Genomic DNA, 23,245 nt, shown 5'->3' with positions numbered 1-23,245 from the left:
TTTTGTAAAAGGCAAAATCTGAGATGGCTTCCTATCTAAATTTGAACCTTTATATGTGTAGTATATGTGGTCCAAATTATATGCTTCTATCATTAAATGCACAATTCTTATAATATTTGCACGAATCTGCCGCACTATTAGTGAACTTAACGTAAACCTAGTACCTGAATTTAAGAACTTCAGAGGGCTGTAGCTCGAGAATAATAGATTTTCATACCTAGGTGCCATGGACTTTTTTAATCTACTCACTGAGGACTATCATTGACCAAAATTTCGTTTTTGACCGAGACCACTTTTCCATAAGGAGTGTTGCGGGGTCCTTTTTCATACACATTTCCTAACTGAAACCTATCTGAAATTAAAACCCTATATCAGAACATGTGAATCGTCGACAATAAAAAATAAAGTGTGTTTATTTTTTGTGCCCAATAAGGGGAGCCCTTTTGTGCAGGTGAGTGTATATTATACAGATGAAAAAATTGTGTTACAATATAATAGCTTATTTAACAAAATCATATAAAGTAAGATATCTATATAAATCTGTCAACATGGAAGTAAACCACAGGAGAAACAACAGGCTTTACTGTAAATTGTAAATTTTCTTTAAGTATTCCATCGACGTTCGTGGGTATCGTATCGCGCTACTGCATCCTCACCAGTCCGTGAACGATAACGTGTAATGTACTTACCGCTACCGTTAACATTTTTACTTGTTCTTTTGTTTTCTATTCTAATTATCGACTTTTGATATTAAATATAATGCTACTTAACGTTATTCTGAAATGACTTGTATGTGATTGTTAACAGAAAGGAATACGTGACCTAGTCTTAAAGGTAAAGTACAAGGCTAGTTTTAACTAAGTTGTTGTTTGCTAGGTTTATGTTTTTAATTATTTGTTTTGATCAGTACTACATCAGTTTTTATTATGAAAAGTGCAAGAGAATGTATGATACCTTAATTTGGGTTTAAAATTTTGTAGCGCCAAAACGGCGCCTATATAGGCAAACATTTTTATTAAATAGGCAGAAATCTTAACAAATAGGTAATTATAAAAAAGCAAATAAAGTATACAATTAACTTGTAAATACAATGCTAAATTAACAAAAATATTATTTACCCAAAATAACATTAGCAACAGGATAAATAATTCACTAAATAATTATTAATTAAAAAAAATTTAAGGCATTCGGGGGAGTATCCCGACAGAAGTGAAAACTTCTGGCGAACTAAGCGCCTTCGCCTTCGGGTACACACTCTTTCTAATTCAATACTTTTACTCCATCCAAAAAGTGCACAACGCCCCTAAAGAAGTTTTCATTTCAAAAATTTATTTCGTCGAAGAGATGACGGTCGCTAATTAAATACTTTCGACCCATCCAAAAGTGCACAACATACCTAAAGAAGCTTTCAGTTCAAAAATGTATTTAACCAAAGTGATACGGTCGCTAATTTAAAACTTTTTTCCCATCCAAAAGTGCACAACATCCCTAAAGAAGTTTTCACTTCAAAAATGTATTTCGCCGAAGTGATGACGGTCGCTAATTAAATATTTTGCCCATCCAAAAGTGCACAACGTCCCTAAACAAATTTTCACTTCCAAAATTTATTTTGTCGAAGAGATGACGGTCGTTATGACGGTCGCTAATTTAATAATTTTTACCCATCCAAAAGTGCACAACGTCCCTAAAGAAGTTTCACTTCCAAAATCATTTATTTCGTAGAAGAGATGACGGTCGCGATGACGGTCGCTAATTTAATACTTTTTCCCCATACAAAAAGTCCACAATACCCCCTATGTGGTTCAGTGGTAAGAGCGCCTACCTTGGGATCGAAAGGTCCGAATGGTCGTGAGTTCGAATCTCACCAGGGTAGAGAATTTTTCGTTTATAAATTAATAAATGAAAATAGTTTCTATCCTTGTGGGATCGGTACTCACCGGAGGGACCGCAGACGTTCGGATACAATTAGCGTCTCTTTGCAAAGATAACGTCGACTTTGCAAAGTAACAAGACACTTACTCAACACACAAACTACACATTACACTTGGTATCTAATTGTAAAAATCCATACAGTACCATCACCATGCCAATGGTCATTAGTTGTCGAGGCGTTAGCTAAATTAAAAAATTAAAAAAAAAGTGCACAACGTCCCTAAAGAAGTTTTCATTTCAAAAAATGTTTTTTTCGTCGAAGAGATGACGGTCGCTAATTAAATACTTTCTACCCATCCAAACGTGCACAACGTCCCTAAAGAAGTTTTCACTTCAAAAATTTATTTCGCCGAAGAGATGACGGTCGCTAATTTAATACTTTTTCCCCATACAAAAGTGCACAACGTACCTAAAGAAGTTTTCACTTCAAAAATTTATTTCGCCGAAGTGATGACGGTGGCTAATTAAATATTTTCCCCATCCAAAAGTGCACAACGTCCCTAAAGAAATTTTCACTTCAAAAATGTATTCATCGAAGTGATGACGGTGGCTAATTTAATACTTTTTCCTTATCAAAAAGTGCACATCGGCCCTCAAGAAGTTTTCACTTAAAAAATTTATTTCGTCGAAGAGATGACGGTCGCTAATTTAATAATTTTTATCCATCCAAAAATGCACAACGTCCCTAAAGAAAGATTTCTTCCAATAGATGACGGTCGCGATGACGGTCGCTAATTTAATACTTTTTCCCCATACAAAAAGTGCACAAGGTCCCTAAAGAAGTTTTCACTTCAATAAACAATGTAAACATTTCAAATGTTATTATTAATATTTATAACTAAATGTTTTTCAATCTTTTTGATCTTAAAACTATGTCTTCGATCTCTTACAAGATAGATCTCGAATAAAAATTTGATATTTTGCAATTATGTATAACTTTAGACACTCTATCAAGATAGCTATCAAAATGACAGTGTTGCCATTGAAGAAAATCAACGATGACGCTATATCTCTAAATTGGGACACCCTGTATACATTATTATTTTATGTAAAAAATTTCGATTTGGAATACTAATTGACAGATCTAAGCATTTTTCAAAAAAACAAATAATATTTGAACTATTGAATTTATTCCAAATTACAGACATAACTTTGTTATTTTTTATTATCTTGTAAATGGTAGGGAATAAAAATTTGATATTTTGCAGTTATGTATAAATTTACACACTCTATAAAATACCTATCAAAATTACAGTGTTGCCATTTAAGAAAATCAACAATGACCTCATATCTCTAAATTGGGACACCCTCTATACATAATTATTATATTTAAAAAATTTCGATTTGAAATAGTAATCGAGAGGTCTGAAAATTTTTCAAAAAAACAGTTAGTGTTAGAGCTATTGAATTTATTCCAAATTACAGACTCACTCTGTATTTACACAACAAAACATTAGTAACAGAGTAAATTTTCAACATTAATATCACGAGGGAGTGAGAATAAATTGGCAATAATGCAACAATTTTTTGAAAACTTGTTAGCTAGCAATAGACACGAGAATGGAAACAAGATTCAAAAACAAATTGGGGCATTATTTTCTTATTAATTCTTACTATTGTATGATATTCGACAGATTATTTTTTAATACTTACATGCAAAATTCAATTCTTTGTAAATAAACATTCAGTGACATTTATCCCAATTAGGTGACACACATTTATTTATTAATTGTTTAACTTATCAAAGTGAACAGCAGAGTCTAGCAAATATTCAGACGAAGATATCAATAAAGTATTAGTTAAAATTATTTATACATAAGTACAGATTTATTCATGAAACAATCTTACCAAAGTAAGTAAGTAACACTCGAGCGCTTAAAACGGTATAATAATAATCTGATTGGACAGAATTAAACAAATTATGAAAAATCTTACTACACGATTGAAAGTTAAAATCATTAAAAAATAACCAGTATAATAATGTAGGTAGAATATTCCCGGTATAATAATAATCTAATTGAACACGTGATACACGTGATGAAAAATCTTACTACACGGTTGGAAGTTAAAATCATTAAAAAATAACCAAATAAATAATTGTTAATTAAGAATTAAATATCGTAAACACTTAAAATTTTATCATTAATGCTTTTCAATATTTTCGGTCTTAAAACTATGTTTTCGATTATTTATGGTAGGGGACACAAAGCGGGGATTTTTGTAGTTACTCGAGCGCGTCAGATTATCACATGGGGACAAACCTTGTACCCTGTAAAGATACCTCTACCATATATTGGCTCTTCATACAGGGGAGTTCGTTAAGGGGGTCCGAAAAAAAATATATCCTTAGAAAAGCTCGCAATCGTCAGATTAAGATAATCTAAGTTAAGTACATGCAAAACAGTGTATATTTCAAAATCCTAACGATTTGAGCGGGGCGTAAGGAAATGGGTGAGTCACAAAGTTTCACAAAAAAAGAGAATATTTCGCGAAATGAACGTCAGATCGAAAAACTAAAAAATACGTGCTTAATATTTTTTTAAATCTTCGAATGATACCAATCACGACCTCCCACGGAGAGGGGTGGGGTAAATTTAAAATTTTAAATACGAACAACGCGATATTTCGCGAAATGAACATCAGATCAAAAAACTGCAAAATAAACGTATTCAATATTTTTGAAAAATCTCTCGATTACTACGATACACGACCCCCCACGGAGGTGGGGTAGGGGGTTACTTTAAAATCTTAAATAGGAGCCCCATTCATTACTGTAGATTTGAATTACTTGGGTAAAAATAAGTAACTTTTATTTGAGAAATTTTTTCGAATTATGGCTAGAATGCGCTATAATCGGAAAAAACGATTGTTGGAAATGAAAATTAAATTAAAAGATGGAAAATCCCCCACTTTATGTAAAACTTAACTTTTTTGGTTTTAGGACCTAATCTGCAGTATCTGCAAATTTAGCATACTTTCCTACCCTACTATTAAAATTAATTTGCACTTTGGAGATGGATTTTCTAGATGTAATTCGGGCATATTTTAGGCCGGTAATTAGTCCTGTCGCCAGGGGGGTACAACGGCCTCCTTAATTCAGATGGACTTACCCAAGTTTTTTTATGTATTTTGACCCGTAGAACACAAATTTTTTGGGTAACAGTTGATCCGGATGTCGATAAGATTGTTATATACAAAGAACTTGAGGAATTACATAACAGCGATTTTTCACAAAACAAAACATTTTTTGGATTCTTTGGGTGATTCTCAGCAAAAAATAGTCTTACAACTTTTTTCATAGGATGCATAGTTTTCGAGATAACGCGGGTGAACTTTCAAAAAATCGAAAAAGTGCAATTTTTGAACCCGAATAACTTTTGATTAAAAAATAAAATAGCAATTCTGCTTACTGCATTTGAAAATTCAAGTCAAATTCTATCGGCTTTGATTATTTGCAGTGCTAAAAATTTAGTTTTTATTTGTTAAACATAAACACATAGTGTTTCCAGTGCCCAATGCATGCGTTTTAATGTACGTACGTCGAAAAAATGAAAGAATACCCATGAACGAACATATAAAACAAGCTGTATTTTCCTGTCACCGTGTCACAAAGAAAATTGTCCAGTGCAAGTACATGTAACAATAATTATTACATGTACTTGCGCTGGCCAATTTTTTGTGTGACACTGTGACAGGAAAATACAGCGTGTTTTATATGTTCGTTCATGGGTATTCTTTCATTTTTCCGACTGTAATCTACGTAGAAATTGTATGTATGCCCGCCTACTCGTTCGATTTCAAATGAGAAATGCATTGAAAACACCATTCAATCACTATGTGTTTCTAGCTTTGTTTAAAAATAAAAAAATTAATTTTTAGCAATAAAAGTAATTAAAACTGATAGAATTTGACTTGAACTTTCAAATTCGTTAAGCAGAATTGCTATTTTATTTTTCAATCAAAAGTTATTCGGGTTCAAAAATTGCAATTTTTCGATTTTTTGAAAGTTCAACCGCGTTTATGTCGAAAATTATGCATTCTATGAAAAAACTTGTAAAAACATTTTTTGCTTAGAATGATCCAAAAAATACAAAAAAATGTTTTGTTTTGCGAAAAATCACTGTTATGTGATTCCTCAGGTTCTTTGCTTATAACTAGAGTCCGGATTTCTAAGCATAATGCTTATGGTAAATAATACAAGCAGGACTATTTTCTTTTTAAATATGAACGAAATATGCAAAAATAAGTCATTTTGACAGCCCTTTTTTATGCTTTTTTTGCTTTTTTTTAATTTTATGCCTTTTTTGAATTTTTGTGCTTATTTGGTGCTTTTTATATACTATTATCATTTTTTGCATTTGCGAACAGCGTAAATTTAATTTTGATCTATATAGTACAATTGTGGACTCTGATCTCCCATTAAATAAATTGCAAAATGAAAGTTTTAAATCATTTTTGGAAAAGCAGCTACTATCGATGACATGTGCCGGATGAAAGTACTCTGCGAAAAAATATGTTAATTGCATTTACAATAAAACCACAAAAAAAAAATAAAAACACTCGTGGAAACAATTACACCTGCTTTCCTGTGGACGAGACTACGTATATTTTTGGAAGATACGTGGCTAATTTAATTATAGGCGTACTTCACGAAGAAATATTGACGAAGGGTTATTTAGTGTGCAAAAAAGAACTAGAAGCAACAAATAACAATACAGTTCCAAGATTCGTAAATGACGCTTTAACAAATTTTTATCTTCCCGAGGCTGTGCCCACCAACAAAATATTATTAATGCTTTTCGACGCTGTACCATAATATTTATGATCAAAACAGAATCAAATCTTAAAGTGTTATATACAAATCTAATTCATTGTACGGCCTGAATCGTGTTGCTGAGACTATACGGCTGCAATTTTCACTTGTTAATGAGTTGATAAAAAATGAAAAAAAAAAGAATGTGTGTGTACTTTGTACGCACGTAAGAAGTTCTTCTACAGATACTTCTCAGAAGATACTTCTACTACATATTATGTGATTTTTAAGACAATACCAAAAATTTAAAGAAATAAAAGAATAAAACGCACACAAACCATTGAAAAATGCCACAAAGAATAAATGATTTCTGAACGATAATAATTGTTGGCAAAAATTTTAAATACGCATTTTCTGAAAAAAAAGTTATATAACAAATATACTTACAATCATAAAATGCATAAAAAAATAAAAACTTGCACCGGGAATCGAACCCGTGAATTTCGTGGCGCTTTGATTCGTACTAGACTCACTCGTCCAATTCCACATTATTTGTCATGTGGAAAAATAGGGTAACTGAACGTTTCACTGTTTGACAGTTTTTTTGAATATAATTAAATTATGTAGTTTAAATTTTGTGGAAGAAAATATTAAAATGTAACAAAACAGTAAGAAAACAATATATTAGATGAAGATTGGTAGAACTTTTGTTGGTAATCAAATTAAGTATGTAAATCAAAACATTACATACCAACTAAATAAATAAATCTACGCCAAAAAATCATAATTTAAAAATAAAAATCGGACCTAATTTGGGATTTCTCTCTAAAATCCCCATTCTTGAGAAAATAAATGTACAGTAGAGCGTCGATTATCCGAACGTCGATCAACCGAACTACCGCTTATTCGAACTATCGACTCCCGCGTCCCGCACTCGAATACCGAGCAAGCGTTAGTAATTGACGCTTAAAATATCTTCAATTTTCTTCAATATTTTATCCAAAAATAATTATGTTGTTGCAAAGACTGCACTTTTTTGTTTAGTTGCTAGTTGTCATTATCAAGATATAAATAAATATGTAAGTAGGTATATAAATATGGCTTTTATTCACTTGTGGATAAATATGTATGACTATATGTGTCAATATATTGTAGTTCGACTATCCGAACAAATCGGTTTTCCGAACGCCCATGTCCCCCAATTAGTTCGGATAATCGACGCTCTACTGTATTTCAACCTAATCCAAATGTATAATTACAATATGATTATAATAAAAACTACTTACCAAATTAGAATGAGTTTTCCGTGTCCAAAATAGTCCAAAAGTTCAAAAATATAGGTATATGAAAACTATTTAAAAAGGCAGTATAACTATTAACTAACTTTTGTTTGTTGTTTCTTTTCACACAAATTTTAAAACGCAACAACCATAAATAATCTAACTTCAGCTGTGCCACAGCCGCCATATTCAATAATTTTTGACATGTCATTTGAACATCCAATCAGAACAAAGTTATAATGCGCATGCGCCGGGATCATAGGTTTTAACATATAAAAATTCACCCTCATATCGCCGGTAAAGAAGTATAACTTCAAAAAATCATTAAAGCTCCTTTAACGGTGCAACTTTTTAGAGACAGATTCCCTAACACTCCATTACCATCGGAACTAGTGCTAATTCGGTGGGGTAGATGGCTAGATGTAGCTTTATACTACGCCGAATATTTCGAAAATTTTAAAAGCTTCGTATTGGAACTTAAAGAGACTGCTAGCAAATCGATAAAATATTGTCAAGATGTTTTAGGTGAAACATAATTACAAAACAATCTTGCTTTTATCAAAAGCAACTTTTGTTCTGTGAGTGAAACAATAAAATATTTGGAGAAACAGTAAATGTCATTAGTTGAGTCGATCCAAAAATAAATAGTTTTAAAAAAAAGATGGAAGGTATCCTTGGAAAAATTGGTCAGCTAATATAAACAAAATTCAAAGATGTAAAGATGTATTAACAAAAAACGAAGGATTTCAAAAGATGAAGTAAATATTTTCAAGACTAAGTTTTCACTCTAATGGCATATAAAAAAACATAATGCTATTATACACTCCACCAGAATGAAAACAATGGGAACCTTCTCTGGTTAGAATGGTTGGTGGGGTGTAGAATAGCATTATGTTGTTTTATATGCCATTAGAGTGAAAACTTAGTCTTGTTGTAGCAGTTGCCGCTAGGGCATCTATGCCATTTCGTTCGTTGCAATCCGGGACTGCACGCTGGGGTTTGTTTTGGTTGGATCGGGGAGAGCAGCATATGTGCCTCCTGATGAGAGACTAATAAGTTTCGAAACCGGTAGAGGTGCTTGCGGCACTCTCTGATTGGACTAGAATATGGTTCGGCTGTATTTTCGTTTTGCAACGAAATTGAAAATGGTTATTCATTTTTTAAATATTTTCAGTTTTAAATTGAGAACACGTTGAAGATATAAATATGGATCCGACAGTAGTTGCAAAGTATATAATACAACCTGCCATATCCGGACCTGTCATATCCGGACCTCCTCATATCCGGATGGTTCTGCCGTCCGCATCTACCGAAATCTACCGAGAAAGGCAGTCCTGCTGTTGGACAACGCACCCTCTCATCTTGACCCAAAAGAACTAAAAGATGGCGAAATAAAGTGTCTTTTTTGCCACCAAATGCGACATCCCTCTGTCAGCCTATGGATCAAGGTATTATAGAATCTATAAAAGGTGCCTATCGACGAAAATTATTGACAGCGTTTATTACTGGAATGTATAAAGGAGAAAACGTTTCAAAGACTATAAAATAAGTGTTCTTGATATCCGGATTTTTTCATATCCGGATCGGTCTGTCGCCACATTGATCCGGTATTGACAGGTTTTACTGTAGTTGCAACGATAACCAGTGTGGACGTTGAAAAAAGCTTTTAGATTTTTAGATATACAAAAATGTTTTAAGTTATAGGTGCCGAAACTTTGCGATGGAACATTTAAATGAGTAATTAGTTATTTCATGTTTAAAATAAAAATGATATATTTTCCTTCATCTAAAGCGTACCGATAAAAATTAGGTTAAAGGATTTTTGTTTCAGTTATCTATTTTTGTCTGTCAAAATTTATATGCTTATTTTCATGCTTTTTTTGTATAATTAAATGCTTTTCGTAAAACTTTTATGCTTTTTAAGCGCTTTTTTTGCGTTTCTTTATGCTTTTAAATCCGAACTCTACTTATAACAATCTTATCGACATCCGGATCAACTGTTACCCAAAAAATTCTTGTTCTACGGGTCAAAATACATAAAAAAAAACTTGGGTAAGTCCATCTGAATTAAAGAGGCCGCTGTATCCCCACTGGCGACAAGACTAAATAGATTGGCTTAATTTTTAGTTCTTAGGAAATTGTCCGATCCGAACGTTTAGCAACATTAGATAAAACGAAAAACCTTCATTCTTCTCAAAACCATATTTAATTTTTCTTTAATTAATTGCGATAAAATCTTTTTTCACAGTTTTCGTTCAAAATTGCTATCATGAAATTGTCTCGGTACCTGCCGCCTACATCTGTCATTAAATTTCATCCACAATAATATACTAGAAATTGTTGTTTAAGCCAGCTTATTTTTTAAAATACATTACACATAGCAGTTTTGCTTAATTTGTTGTCTGAATGTAATCTCCTTCTGTAATATTTTTGTTATTTACAGAAATATACCCGCATCAACCACTAGTTGATTTCTGATACCTGCGTTAATCTATGGTTCAGTTGAACCGGGTTCACGGGTGACTCCGGTTCTGTTTGGAATGCATTTCTCATTGCGCGTTGATGTCAGTGCTCGTTCTACAGCTTTCGAGAAATGCCAATAGATGGCAAAAGGTAAAAACTGTCGCCATTTTGAACTACCCTTTTTATGCTGTTTTTGAATAAAGTTAAATTTAAGTATTTATAGTCAAATAATCATTTTAATAATTATAAATAAATATTATAAAAACACAAATAATGTTATCGTTTATCGTTAGGCTTAATATAATAAAATAGGATATATTTATATTATGACAGCGTTTCCTGTTAATACAACGCATGCGTAGTCCATGAAATCATCTGACTGAGTTCTGAAATCTTTGAACGGCCGAATTCCACCGTTCAAGCCACGGTTATTAGACTTTATTACGGTTGTCTTGTCCGACGGTGGTGGGGAGACTTATATTTTTGACTTTACGTCACAAGAGTTTACATTCCCATATTTTTAAATGATTTTCAATCATTGAATGTGTGTTATTGTGTATATATGTGTATTATTTGTGTTATTATGAAATAATTAGACAAAGAGTACACATTTTATCTTATACCGGGGGTGAATCTTAAAAAGGGCCATAGGAAACTCAATGTAAAATTCTGAATTGTAGAATTCCTGCTTCCCTAATTATTTTACATCAAAAGTCATGAGAAAATACTTGTAGAGAATTAAAATCTGTATTAAAATCAAAAGTTAAAATTGTTCTACGATTTAAATGCATTCCAAAATTTTGAAAAATATGATACATTTGCCACAATAGGTATGCGTGTAAAAGTAAGGCCACACGTTACTATTTAACTGACAGTGCTCACACCATTGACTGAATAAAAAAATCTTTATTATTAATCCTTTCTCCGCAACTGAGGGTATCTTATCAACTGTATTGTTTGTAAACAATAGATGATAAAATAAAAATATTGACAGTTCAAAAATGTGAACATTATTGCATTGTGTGTAGCCTAAGTTTGGGCTGAAAACTAAAATGTACCTATTACATTTTTACAAAATTTTGGAATATGTTTAATTACGTAGACCAATTTTAACAGTTATCTCCAATACAGATTTCAATCCTCTACAAATAGTTTCTAATGTGTTTTGATGTAAAATAATTTTTAGGGAAGCTGGAATTCAACAGTTCAGAATTTTACATTGAGTTAATGCAAAATTTTGACGCATGTCAAAATTCTCAATGTGTTTTAATTGTATTCATTTTTTTCGAATCCTGAGAAAACTAATAAATATTTTTGAAAAATTTAAACTCAGAATGAAAGACTACATTATTACCGAGGGCTGAAAGTCCCTGACAACTTGTATAATGTTTATTTTAATAAGTTACAGGGCTGAAAATAAAAGAGAAGTGTGATATTTAATTTCAAATATTTCATTCAATAGAATATGCTTGTTTATTCTAAGGGGCTTTCCGCCCTCGGTAATAATGTAATCTTGCATCCTGCGTTTAAATTTTTCTAAAATACTTGGTTTTCTCAGGATTCGAAAAAAATCATATTACGATTCAAATGACAGTAAATTCTCGTGACGTAATCTCACCCTTAATGTTCATTGGTTAGTCGATTTAGGCAACCGTAGTAATGTCTAAGAACCGTGGTTCAAGCATCGTTCAAGTTTAAACTGCCATCGGTTGAACGGGAATTGAGAAAGACGATTTTGACTTTAAACTGACGTTTACTAGAAGTTCAGGGCCCGGATTACGTACACTCGATACGCATCGTATCCGCCATGTTTTCCCATAAGGCGCTACAGTAAAACATGGCGGATACGATGCGTATCGAGTGTACGTAATCCGGGCCCTGGTTAAACTGGAGTTGAACTCGATATGAGAAATTGGCCCTAAGGGTTATTAGTTTGGTCTGATAATTTATTCTTGTTATTTTTCTTTTGATTCTATTGATCTTTTTATTTTTTCTTTTGTTTTCTATTCCAATTATCCACTTTTGATACTAAATATAATGCTACCTAACGCTAATCTGAAATGACTTTTATGTGCTTGTTAACAGAAAGGAATACGTGACTTATGTAGTTATTAAAGGTAAAGTAGAAGGCTAGTTCTAATTAAGTTGTTGTTTGCTACGTTTATGTTTTTAATTATTTGTTTTAATATTTCTATCTAGTATACATCCTACATAAGTTTTTATTTTGAAAAGTGGAAGAAAATATATGAAACGTACAATAATTTAAGTTTGAAATTTTGTAGCGCCAAATAGCATAATACCAAACACACACCACATACTTCCATAATAAAGAGAGATTGATTATAAAAGATTTGAAACTATTATAATGTTTAAGTCATTGAAACTTGCGCAAACTTGCGAAACACCAACTTCCATAATAAAGTTGGACGGATTATAGAATAAATAACTTCGATTTTTAAGCTCGAATTTATATGCAACAAAAATTAAAAAAGAGTTGTATACACGTATGGCCAAAAATTTTAATTAAAAAGGCACACATCTTTACGTATGGGCAATATAGACAAATTGCAAAATACACATGGTAGGGGAGCAAAGTGTGCTAAATGTGCAGTCACTCGAGCGCTTTGGGGACCTATCGGGTTGTGAAGAGGGGTCCTAAAACCAAAAAAAGTTAAGAAAAGTTTTCCATTTTAGTGGAAACTTTCCATTTTTAATTTAATTTTCCATTTCCAACAATCGATTTTTAGATTATAGCGCCATCTATCCATAATTCGAAATAATGTCTCGAATAAAAGTTACTTATTTTTATGTAAGGAATCCAAATCTGCAATAAAAAATAGGAGATCCCATTTAAGATTTTAAAGTAACCCCCTACCCCAACCCCGTGGGGGGTCGTGTTTGGTGCCATTCGATAGATTTTTCAAAAATATTGAATAAGTGTCAGTTTTTCAATCTGATGTTCATTTCACAAAATATCGCGGGATTCGTATTTCTTCTTCTTCTTTCTCGAAACTCCTTATGCCCCTCAGGGGCGTCGGAGGTTTTATTCATCCTCTATCCATATCTTCCATTTCTTGCGGTCCTTTCCTAACTCTTTCATTTGTTGAAATGTTTTTCCTTTTTCCTGTCCAATTTCTACAATCTGATCGATCCATCTCTTCCTTGGCCTCCCTTTCCTTCTTTTACCATATCTTTTTGATTCCATCACCTACTTTGGTAGTCTTCCTTGGTCCATTATGTTAATCTGTCCATACCATTTTAATTTTCTTTTTTGGATCTTGGTTATTATCGATTCCTGTTTCAGTTTTTGTCTAATAACTTCATTCCTTATTCTGTCCAATTTCGTTTTTCCTGCTATTTTTCTCAGCTGCTTCATCTCCGCTGCGTTTATTGTACTGTCTATTTTTGCATTGTGTACCCATGTTTCACTTGCATATTAAAGTTGGTACAGATATTGCATTGCATACCTTCAGTTTTATTTCTTTATCTATTTCTTCCTTTTCAAATATTGTTTTATTTAGTGCATAGTACATCTTATTTGCTTTTTTCGTCCTGTATGGGATTTCTTGATCTAGCTTTCCATCCTCTAATATTATTACTCCCAGGTATTCAAACGTCGCGTCGAGACTGTTTCTATTATTTCGTTTTTGCACCTAAATATCGTTTGGTTTACTTTTTCCCTTTTTTTTGGGCTACTATCACGGTCTTCGTTTTCTTTACATTTACCTCCATTTTCAAATTTCCTATTTCTTCCACCCAGATATCGATTAATTTTTGCGTTTTCTTTTTATTGTCTGCTATTATTACTGGGTCATCTGCATATACTAATCCCTCCTTTCTCACTGGTACTAAATTCCTGTACCCTATTGTTGACTGTAATTGCCTTGCCTTTCTTTTAGCGCTCTTCATTACTCTATTAATAATAGGTCTGGATCCCGCGTATGAAAAAAAAGTTGATTAATAGCAAGCTGAAAATTTGTTAATAGCTTAAGGGTGTCTAGTTGGACAAACTTTGATATATGGAAACACTGGAACAGGGGAAGTTTTAATTGTGGAACAGGTTAAAAATTTGGAACGGTCAGACCACGAAAACGGCACATGAATTTTGTCCGACAGAACAGACTTAAACTCTTCGAACAGAGATTAAACTCTCATGCAAAAATCAGACTGCTATTTATCACCAAATGGGCGTTTTAATGAGTGGAACATGTAAAATATGTCAAATGACAGGAATTGTGACAGGCGATAAATAGCAGTCTGATTTTTGCATGAGAGTTTAATCTCTGTTCGGAGAGTTTAAGTCTGTTCTGTCGGACAAAATAAATGTGCCGTTTTCGTGGTGTGACCGTTCCAAATATTTAACCTGTTCCACAATTAAAACTGCCCCTGTTCCAGTGTTCCCATATATCAAAGTTTATCCGACTAGACACCCTTAAGCTATTAACAAATTTTCAGCTTGCTATTAATCAACTTTTTTTTCATACGCGGGATCCAGACCTATAACTCTATCCACTACTAATATAAACAAAACTGGGCTGTCCCCTTGTTTTATTCCTCTCCTTAGGTTTCTTATTGGCGAACTGTTTGCATTTATTTTTACTTTAGCAAGTACGTTTCTATATGTACTTTTTACCACGCTTACTATCTTTTGCGGGATTTGCAGGTCTTCAATTACTGACCATATTACTTCTCTATTTATAGAATCAAAAGCAGCTTTAATATCTATAAACGTAATATATAAGTCTTCTCCTATTTCGTTTTTCCTTTCAATTATATTTCTCAGTATGTATATATTATTTGTTGTTCCTCTTTCCTTGCTAAAAGCAGCTTGTTCTTCTTCTAGTTTTCCTTCCAGTTCTTTCCTGAGCTTCCTTTCTGTTATTCCGGCGGGATTCGTATTTAAAATATTAAATTTACCCCCCACCCCTCTCCGTGGGAAGTCATGTTTGGTATCATTCAATAGATTTTTGAAAAATATTGAGTACGTACTTTTTAGTTTTTCGATCTGATATTCATTTCGCGAAATATTCGCTTTTCTCTTGTGAAACTTTGGGACTCAGCCATTTCCTTACGCCCCGCTCAAATCGTCAGATTTTTGAAATATACACTGTTCTGCATGTACTTAACTTACCTTATCTTAATCTGACGATTTCGAGTTTTTCTAAGGATACATTTTTTCGGCCCTCCCTTAACGAACTCTCCTGCATTAGGAGTCAATGTATGGTAGAGGTACATTTTCAGGGTACAAGTTTTCTCCCCATGTAATAATCTGACGCGCTCTAGTAACTGCAAAAATCCCCGCTTGGGCTCGTCTACCAAATAAATTAATAACTAAATGCCTGTTATATATCTAATAATTAAATCTTATAACCGGATTTGTTTGTTAATTGATGGAAATTCGTTATATCTAACAATAAAACACTGAAAACGTTTGTTTTCAATACTTCGACAAATAAAAATGTATTTCAAATTAATATCACTACAGCTCTTTCGGCAGAATGTTTTTCTCAATTAAAAAGTATAGTAAAAACATATGACTTGCTGCAGGTATAATTTTTTGTATTTTATGTATTTAATCAAAAACTGTATTTTTAATTTTTTACAGATTTTTCTGTAAGGTGCGCCACATTTAAAAACCAGAAAAACTGCGTTTTGGGAGTTGTTGAGGATCAGCCTTTTATCCTGTTAAGGTTTTTCTTATAGATTATATTAATTTGAAATAACTGGTTCCTTTAGCATACTTAAAAGTTAGGTGAGACACGTTCAAACCCCCCAAAAAACCAAAAAAACCCATAAAACACCCACTTTTCAGGTGGTTTGAAGGTGTTTCTTCCATTTCTGAACATCACAAAGGACTGTTACGTCAAATAAGAAAAACCTTGACTTGATTATGTTCAAGTCTATAAAATGGAGAAAATCCCCAGAAACCTCTAAAAAACATTTTTTTTCTGGGTTTTAAAGGTGGCGCACTGAAAGGAAGTGAAGAAAGCCATGAAGGTTGGAGTGTAAATTGCGCTGGTTTGAACTTTTCGAAGTAAAAATTAAATACGTGTTGACAGTTTGAAAGAACAATTTTTACTACTTTTTATTGACAAATTTGCCGTTTGCAACGTAATTTAAATGTTTAGAATTCAGACACGCACCTTACGCAAAAATCGGAGAAAAATTAAGAATATAGTTATAGTATAAAGTACAAAAAATAAAAAAAATTAGACCTGCAGCCTTTTCCAAAATAAAGGTATACGCTTTAATCAAAAAACTTCATTTTATATTTCAATAAAAAAAATTTTAGGTTATGTACAGTACACTCAACGTACGGTTTTATAAAAAATAAACATGTTTTATAAAAGTAACCTACGCGTGTACATTTTTTGCAATATTAAAATTAATTGCATCCCACCTAAAAAAAATAAAAACGAAAAATGACGTTTTTGACGGTGGGGAAGGGGGAAGGGGTAATGGGTTATAATTATGCTGAGTATTATTTTTTTAATGATATAGAATGTAAAAAAAATGTTTCTGTGAGTGAGTGCATTTTGACTATCTTAACGGGGGATACCCTTAAATTTATTGGACAGCTTGTATATTAGTGCACCCTACGTAACCTACATCTGAATCTTATGTTTGTGCGTCACAGTGTTGCCATACTTTTTTGTTAATTTCTTTCATAATTTTAATCACCGGAACTAAAGATTTAAACTCGGCTTTTCAATACGCTGCGATTGATGTGTCGATTTCTGCGACTATAATATAGCACTTCCGGTTAGAACCTTTTAACCGGAAATGATATAAAAACCAAAATTCTACAATTGTTCTCAGACGGACAGACAGCCTAGGTCAAACTTCTCACCTTTAGTACCATCCTTGGATTATAAGCTTTCATTTGACACCTCATTTGTCATTCTACCTGGTATAATGACGGGGAAGTTGAGTTTACAGACAGACAGACAGACAGACGGACGGATGGACAGATGGAGGTAGATAATTCAACGTTTTTACATTGTTTCTCAAAATTAGTGAAAACAACAACATAAAAAATTTTACTTAATTGGTATTTCGAAACTATTATTTTAAATGCAACTTTATACAGGGTGTCCAGAAACTCTACCCACAAGCGAAGACAGGAGATTTCTCAGATAATTTTAAGACAATTTAACCAAATTCACCTTATTCGAAAATGCTTCCTAAGGGAGTTAGAGCTCTTTGAAGATGGCGTCTTGTCATTAGTTTTTCTTAAATACCTCCAGAACGCTTCCAGTTAGAAAAACGAAAATTGGTAAACATATTTATCTTCCAGAGATAAATCAATTCGATCCATTGTGAATTTCTAGTACCAGTCATAGGCGTCCGTTTTGGGAGGGGGAACGGTTATTTTATCGCATAACTTTTTTATCTTTAACATTGAAGCATTTTTGATACTAGATTATTAAATTGTGAGGTGTTCTAGTACTAAAAGGTACTCTTGCTTTAAGTAGATAGGACACACCGTTTTCTAGAAAAATCGATTTGAAAATTTTTCGTTTTCTAAATTAAAAAAAAATTTTTTAATTTTTTTCAAAAAAAAACGGTGTATTTTACCAATTTAAAGCGAGAGTAACTTTTAGTACTAGAATACCTCATAATTTAATAATCTAGTGGAAAAAATTTTTAAAAATTGAAGACAAAAAATGTTTTGCAATAAAATAACCGTTGAGCTACCCAAAACGGATGCATATGACCGGTAATATCAATTCGCAATTAATGAAATCGATTCATCTGTAGAATTTAAATAAAATGACCAGTTTTCTTTTTTCTAAATAGTTTTTTTTTATTTTTTTATTGATATTAAAAAAACGAAAAATTTTAAAATTGATTTTTCTAGAAAATGGTGTCTCCTATCTACTTAAACTAAGAGTAACTTTTAGTACTATAATACCTTACATTTTATTAATCGAGACTCAAAAATACTTAAAAATTAAAAACAAAAAAGTTATGCGATAATATAACTGTTCCCCTACCCAAAACGGAGGCCTGTGACCCATATTAGAAATGTGCATAATGTGCAATGGATGGAATCGATTTATCTCTTGAAGATAAGTCTTCTTCTTCTTCTTTTTGTATAGACATGACTCCGTCTGTTTTTTCAATGTGCCTCTAGTAAGTTGTCGTTCCATCGCTTTCTTGGTCTTCCCACTGATCGTCTTCTTATTGGGGAACCGTCTCTCGCTGCCCTGACTATCCTATTTGTTGTCATTCGGCTTATGTGGTCATTCCATTCTATTCTTCTGTTTCTTACCCAGTTATTAATGTTATACACCTTGCATCTCCGTCGTATATCTGTACTCTGTCCCATATAGTCTTACCATCGATTTTTCGAAGGGTTTTCATCTCCGCTGTTTCGAGCAATCTTTTGTCCTCTCTGTGTCGGGTCGTGTTTCTGCCGCGTATGTCATTATTGGTATGATGACTGTTTTGTAAATTCTGCCTTTCATTTCTTTTCCGATATTTTTATTTCTCCATATTGTGTCATTCAGGCAACCTGCGGCTCTGTTTGCTCTATTCACTTGATCTTCCACTTCTGTTTCGAGCTTTCCGTAGCTAGATAGTGTGATGCCTAGGTATTTAAACTCCATCACTTGTTCTATTATCTGACCTTCCAGCTCCAATTTACATCTTATTTTATCTGCTGTTATAACCATGCATTTTGTCTTTTGTGAGGAAACTAACATGTTAAATTTTCTTGCGATTATGTTGAATTGGTGCAACATACGTTGTAAATCATCTTCACTTTGAGAGATTAGTATTGCATCGTCCGCATAGCAGATAATTTTAAGTTGTTTTTATCCCATTTAGTATCCATTTTTAGTTCTTATTTTTTATTATTTCGTCCATGATCATGTTGAACAATAAAGGACTCAAGGAATCCCCCTGTCTTATCCCATTGCCGGCTTCAATTGGGTCAGTTAATGCATCGTCCACTTTTTTGGCGTTCTGGAGATATTTAAGAAAAACTTATTACCAGACGCCATCTTAAAATAGCTCTAGCTCTAGCTCTAGCTTCAAATAGCTCTAGGAACCATTTTCGGACTAGATGAATTGGCTTAAATTGTCTTAAAATTACCTCAGGAATCTCCTGTATTCGTTTGTCGGTAGAGTTTCTGGACACCCTGTATAATGTGATAGTATGAAAAAATAGAGGATATGGCAACGGTGTTTCATGTCAAGCTCGGATCCAATGCCAAAATACGCACATAAATATTAGGGTGCACTAATATACAATCTGTCCAATTTATTTATCCCAACCATAAGTGGAAAGTTTGATTTTCCACTGTCGACTTATGTGTCATGTGTCACTTAAAATTGATGGCATGGTGCTCATGCGTTTTCTTTAAGAGGATCGGTACGTATTTTCGGCTGCAATGCTATTCAAATGGGGATTCATTTTTGTCGAATCCTGAGAAAACTAATAAGTGTTTTTGAAAAAGTTAACCGCAGAATGAAAGATTACGTTAATAGCGAGGGCCGAAAGTCCCTGATAACTTCTATAATGTTTATTTTAATAAGTTACAGGGGTGAAAAACTAAGAGAAAATTTAGTGTGATTTTTAATTTCAAATATATCATTCAAAATAAACTTTTTATTTATTCTAAGGGACTTTCGGCCCTCGGTAATAATTTAGTCTTTCATTCTGCGTTTAAATTTTTCAAAAATATTTATTGGTTTTTTCAGGATTCGAAAAAAATAATCACAATGTCGTGGTAATATTTTCCAAATCTATCTTTGTCTTACAACGCACTCAGCCGAATATAATATTGTCAGCATATGCTAGTATATTGTCAGCAGCTGTATATTTTCAATCAGACACAGACAATCAGTGACAATTTTAAATATTTGACATTGCATCGGGAATATGTTGAGTTTTGATTAAATATTATTGATTTAAGACGTGAACTTAATAAAAAGTTATTTATTGTGTATATTATTTGTGGATGATCCAATACAAGCAGATAATACATCAGGATAATATATTCTGTGATCCAAGTATTTTGTTGTTAAAGATGTTCCAAATTGTAAGCGTTCCATAACAATATATTATTAAAAAATCACTTTAAGGCCGGCCATTGGTAATGTTACAAGTATAGGCGATCCCATCACCTTTATAAAGTACACCACTCATAATCTAGAGCATATATGTATACCGAAAAATGCTTAACCTACTAACAATATATCTCGCTAATTACAGCCATATTTTTGCTACCCTACCTGTTGTGTATTGTTTATAAAAAAATGTGAAAGTTTTGCTTTTTTCTCAATAAATATAAGAGCGTTTATATCTAAATTACTCAAGTATTTAAATGAATTTCATGATAAAAGTCCGTTTAGCACTAGCCTATATGTAACGGAAGGATGTAACGTTAAAAAAAGGTGAATTAATAAAGTACTTTTTGCGTGGTGTACTTTTAAAATAAATTTCTGGAATTAATAGAAATTGGCATGTGAAACGTAAATCTTGTACATATAATACACAAAAAGTATAGGAATCTGTAAGAATCTAAGCTCTGTTAATGTAGCAATTATGTATAAGATGGCGCTACGAAAAAAATTAAATAAACATCAAAAATTCAGGAGCGTAATGGCCCGTTTGAAACTTTCCTTATTAAATTTCGGTACTTGACAAATATGAGTTTATTAGGGGGTCCGGACAAATAATCCCCGGACAAATAATCCCGGACAAAAAATCCCCACAAATTATCCCCGGACAAAAAATCCCCACAAATAATCCTCACAAATAATCCCCACAAATAATCCCCGGACAAATAATCCCCACAAAAAATCCCGGACAGATAATCCCCACAATTTTTTTTTGACAAAATATCCCCGCAAAAAATCCCGGACAAAAAATCCCCAAGAAATATTTTTGCCCAATAAAGTTGTCAAATGAATGCTTATAATCCAAGGATGGTACTAAAGATGAGAAATTTAGACTGTCTGTCCGTCGGTACGTCCGACCGCGCATATAACTACTCCGTCATTATGCCAGGTAGAATGACACATGAGGGGTCGAATGAACGGTTATAATCCAACAATGGTACTACAGATGAGCAATTTGGTCCGTCGGTCTGCTAGACCACGAATATAACTCCTCCATCACTGTACCAGGTAGAATGACAAATGAGGTGTCGAATGAAAGCTTATAATCCAAGGATGGTACTAAAGATGAGAAATTAGACCAAGGATGTCTGTTCATCGGTCCGTCCGACCGCGAATATAACTACTCCGTCATTATGCCAGGTAGATTGACAAATGGGGTGTCGAATGAACGGTTATATTCCAACGATGGTACTAAAGATGAGCAATTTGGTCCATCGGTCTGCCTGACCGCGAATATAAGTCTTCTGTCACTGTACCAGGTAGAATGACAAATAAGGTGTCGAATGAAAGCTTATAACCAAGGATGGTACTAAGGTTGAGAAATTTGACCAAGGCTGTCTGTCCATCGGTCCGTCCGACCGCGAATGTAACTACTCTGTCAATATGCCAGGTAGATTGACAAATGGGGTGTCGAATGAACGGTTATAACCCAACGATGGTACTAAAGATGAGCAATTTGGTCCATCTGTCTGCTTGACCGCGAATATAACTCCCCCGTCACTGTACCAGGTAGAATGACAAATAAGGTGTCCAGTGAAAGCTTATAACCAAGGATGGTACTAAAGATGAGAAATTTGACCAAGGCTGTCTGTTCATCTGTACGTCCCACCGCGAATGTAACGACTCCGTCATTATGCCAGGTAGATTGACAAATGGGGTGTCGAATGAACGGTTATATTCCAACGAATTTGGTCCGTCTGTCTGCCTGACCGCAAATATAACTCCTCCGTCACTGTACCAGGAGAATGACCAATAAGGTGTCCAGTGAAAGCTTATAACCAAGGATGGTACTAAAGATGAGAAATTTGACCAAGGCTGTCTGTTCATCTGTACGTCCCACCGCGAATGTAACGACTCCGTCATTATGCCAGGATTAATGACAAATGGGGTGTCGAATGAACGATTATAATTCAACAATGGTACTAAAGATGAGCAATTTGGTCCGTCGGTCTGCTTGACCGCGGATATAACTCCCCCGTCACTGTACCAGGTAGAATGACAAATGAGGTGTCGAATGCAAGCTTATAATCCAAAGATGGTACTAAAGATGAGAAATTAGACCAAGGATGTCTGTCCATCGGTCCGTCCGACCGCGAATGTAACTACTCCGTCATTATGCCAGGTAGATTGACAAATGGGGTGTCGAATGAACGGTTATATTCCAACGAATTTGGTCCGTCTGTCTGCCTGACCGCAAATATAACTCCTCCGTCACTGTACCAGGTAGAATGACCAATAAGGTGTCCAGTGAAAGCTTATAACCAAGGATGGTACTAAAGATGAGAAATTTGACCAAGGCTGTCTGTTCATCTGTACGTCCCACCGCGAATGTAACGACTCCGTCATTATGCCAGGATTAATGACAAATGGGGTGTCGAATGAACGATTATAATTCAACAATGGTACTAAAGATGAGCAATTTGGTCCGTCAGTCTGCTTGACCGCGGATATAACTCCCCCGTCACTGTACCAGGTAGAATGACAAATGAGGTGTCGAATGAAAGCTTATAATCCAAAGATGGTACTAAAGATGAGAAATTAGACCAAGGCTGTCTGTCCATCGGTCCGTCCGACCGAGAATGTAACTACTCCGTCATTATGCCAGGTAGATTGACAAATGGGGTGTCGAATGAACGGTTATATTCCAACGATGGTACTAAAGATGAGCAATTTGGTCCGTTGGTCT

At 33.7% G+C, this 23,245-nt stretch overlaps 1 protein-coding gene across 2 annotated transcripts in view; it reads left to right on the top strand.

Annotated features, from left to right (window-relative positions):
- The first annotated feature begins 616 nt into the window (after positions 1-616).
- Positions 617-23,245, top strand: part of LOC126883081 (calpain-9-like) — a 425,026-nt gene continuing 402,397 nt past the window's right edge. For both annotated transcript variants that reach the window (XM_050648317.1, XM_050648311.1), the window contains exon 1: positions 617-834. The gene's annotated coding sequence lies outside the window, so the exon portion shown is untranslated. The remainder of the gene's footprint in view (positions 835-23,245) is intronic.

The sequence above is a fragment of the Diabrotica virgifera genome, chromosome 1 (genome assembly GCF_917563875.1).
Source record: "Diabrotica virgifera virgifera chromosome 1, PGI_DIABVI_V3a".
Classification (NCBI taxonomy): domain Eukaryota; kingdom Metazoa; phylum Arthropoda; class Insecta; order Coleoptera; family Chrysomelidae; genus Diabrotica; species Diabrotica virgifera.
The sequence above is the reverse complement of the archived record's forward strand: the minus strand, read 5'-3'. Positions and strand labels throughout refer to the sequence as shown.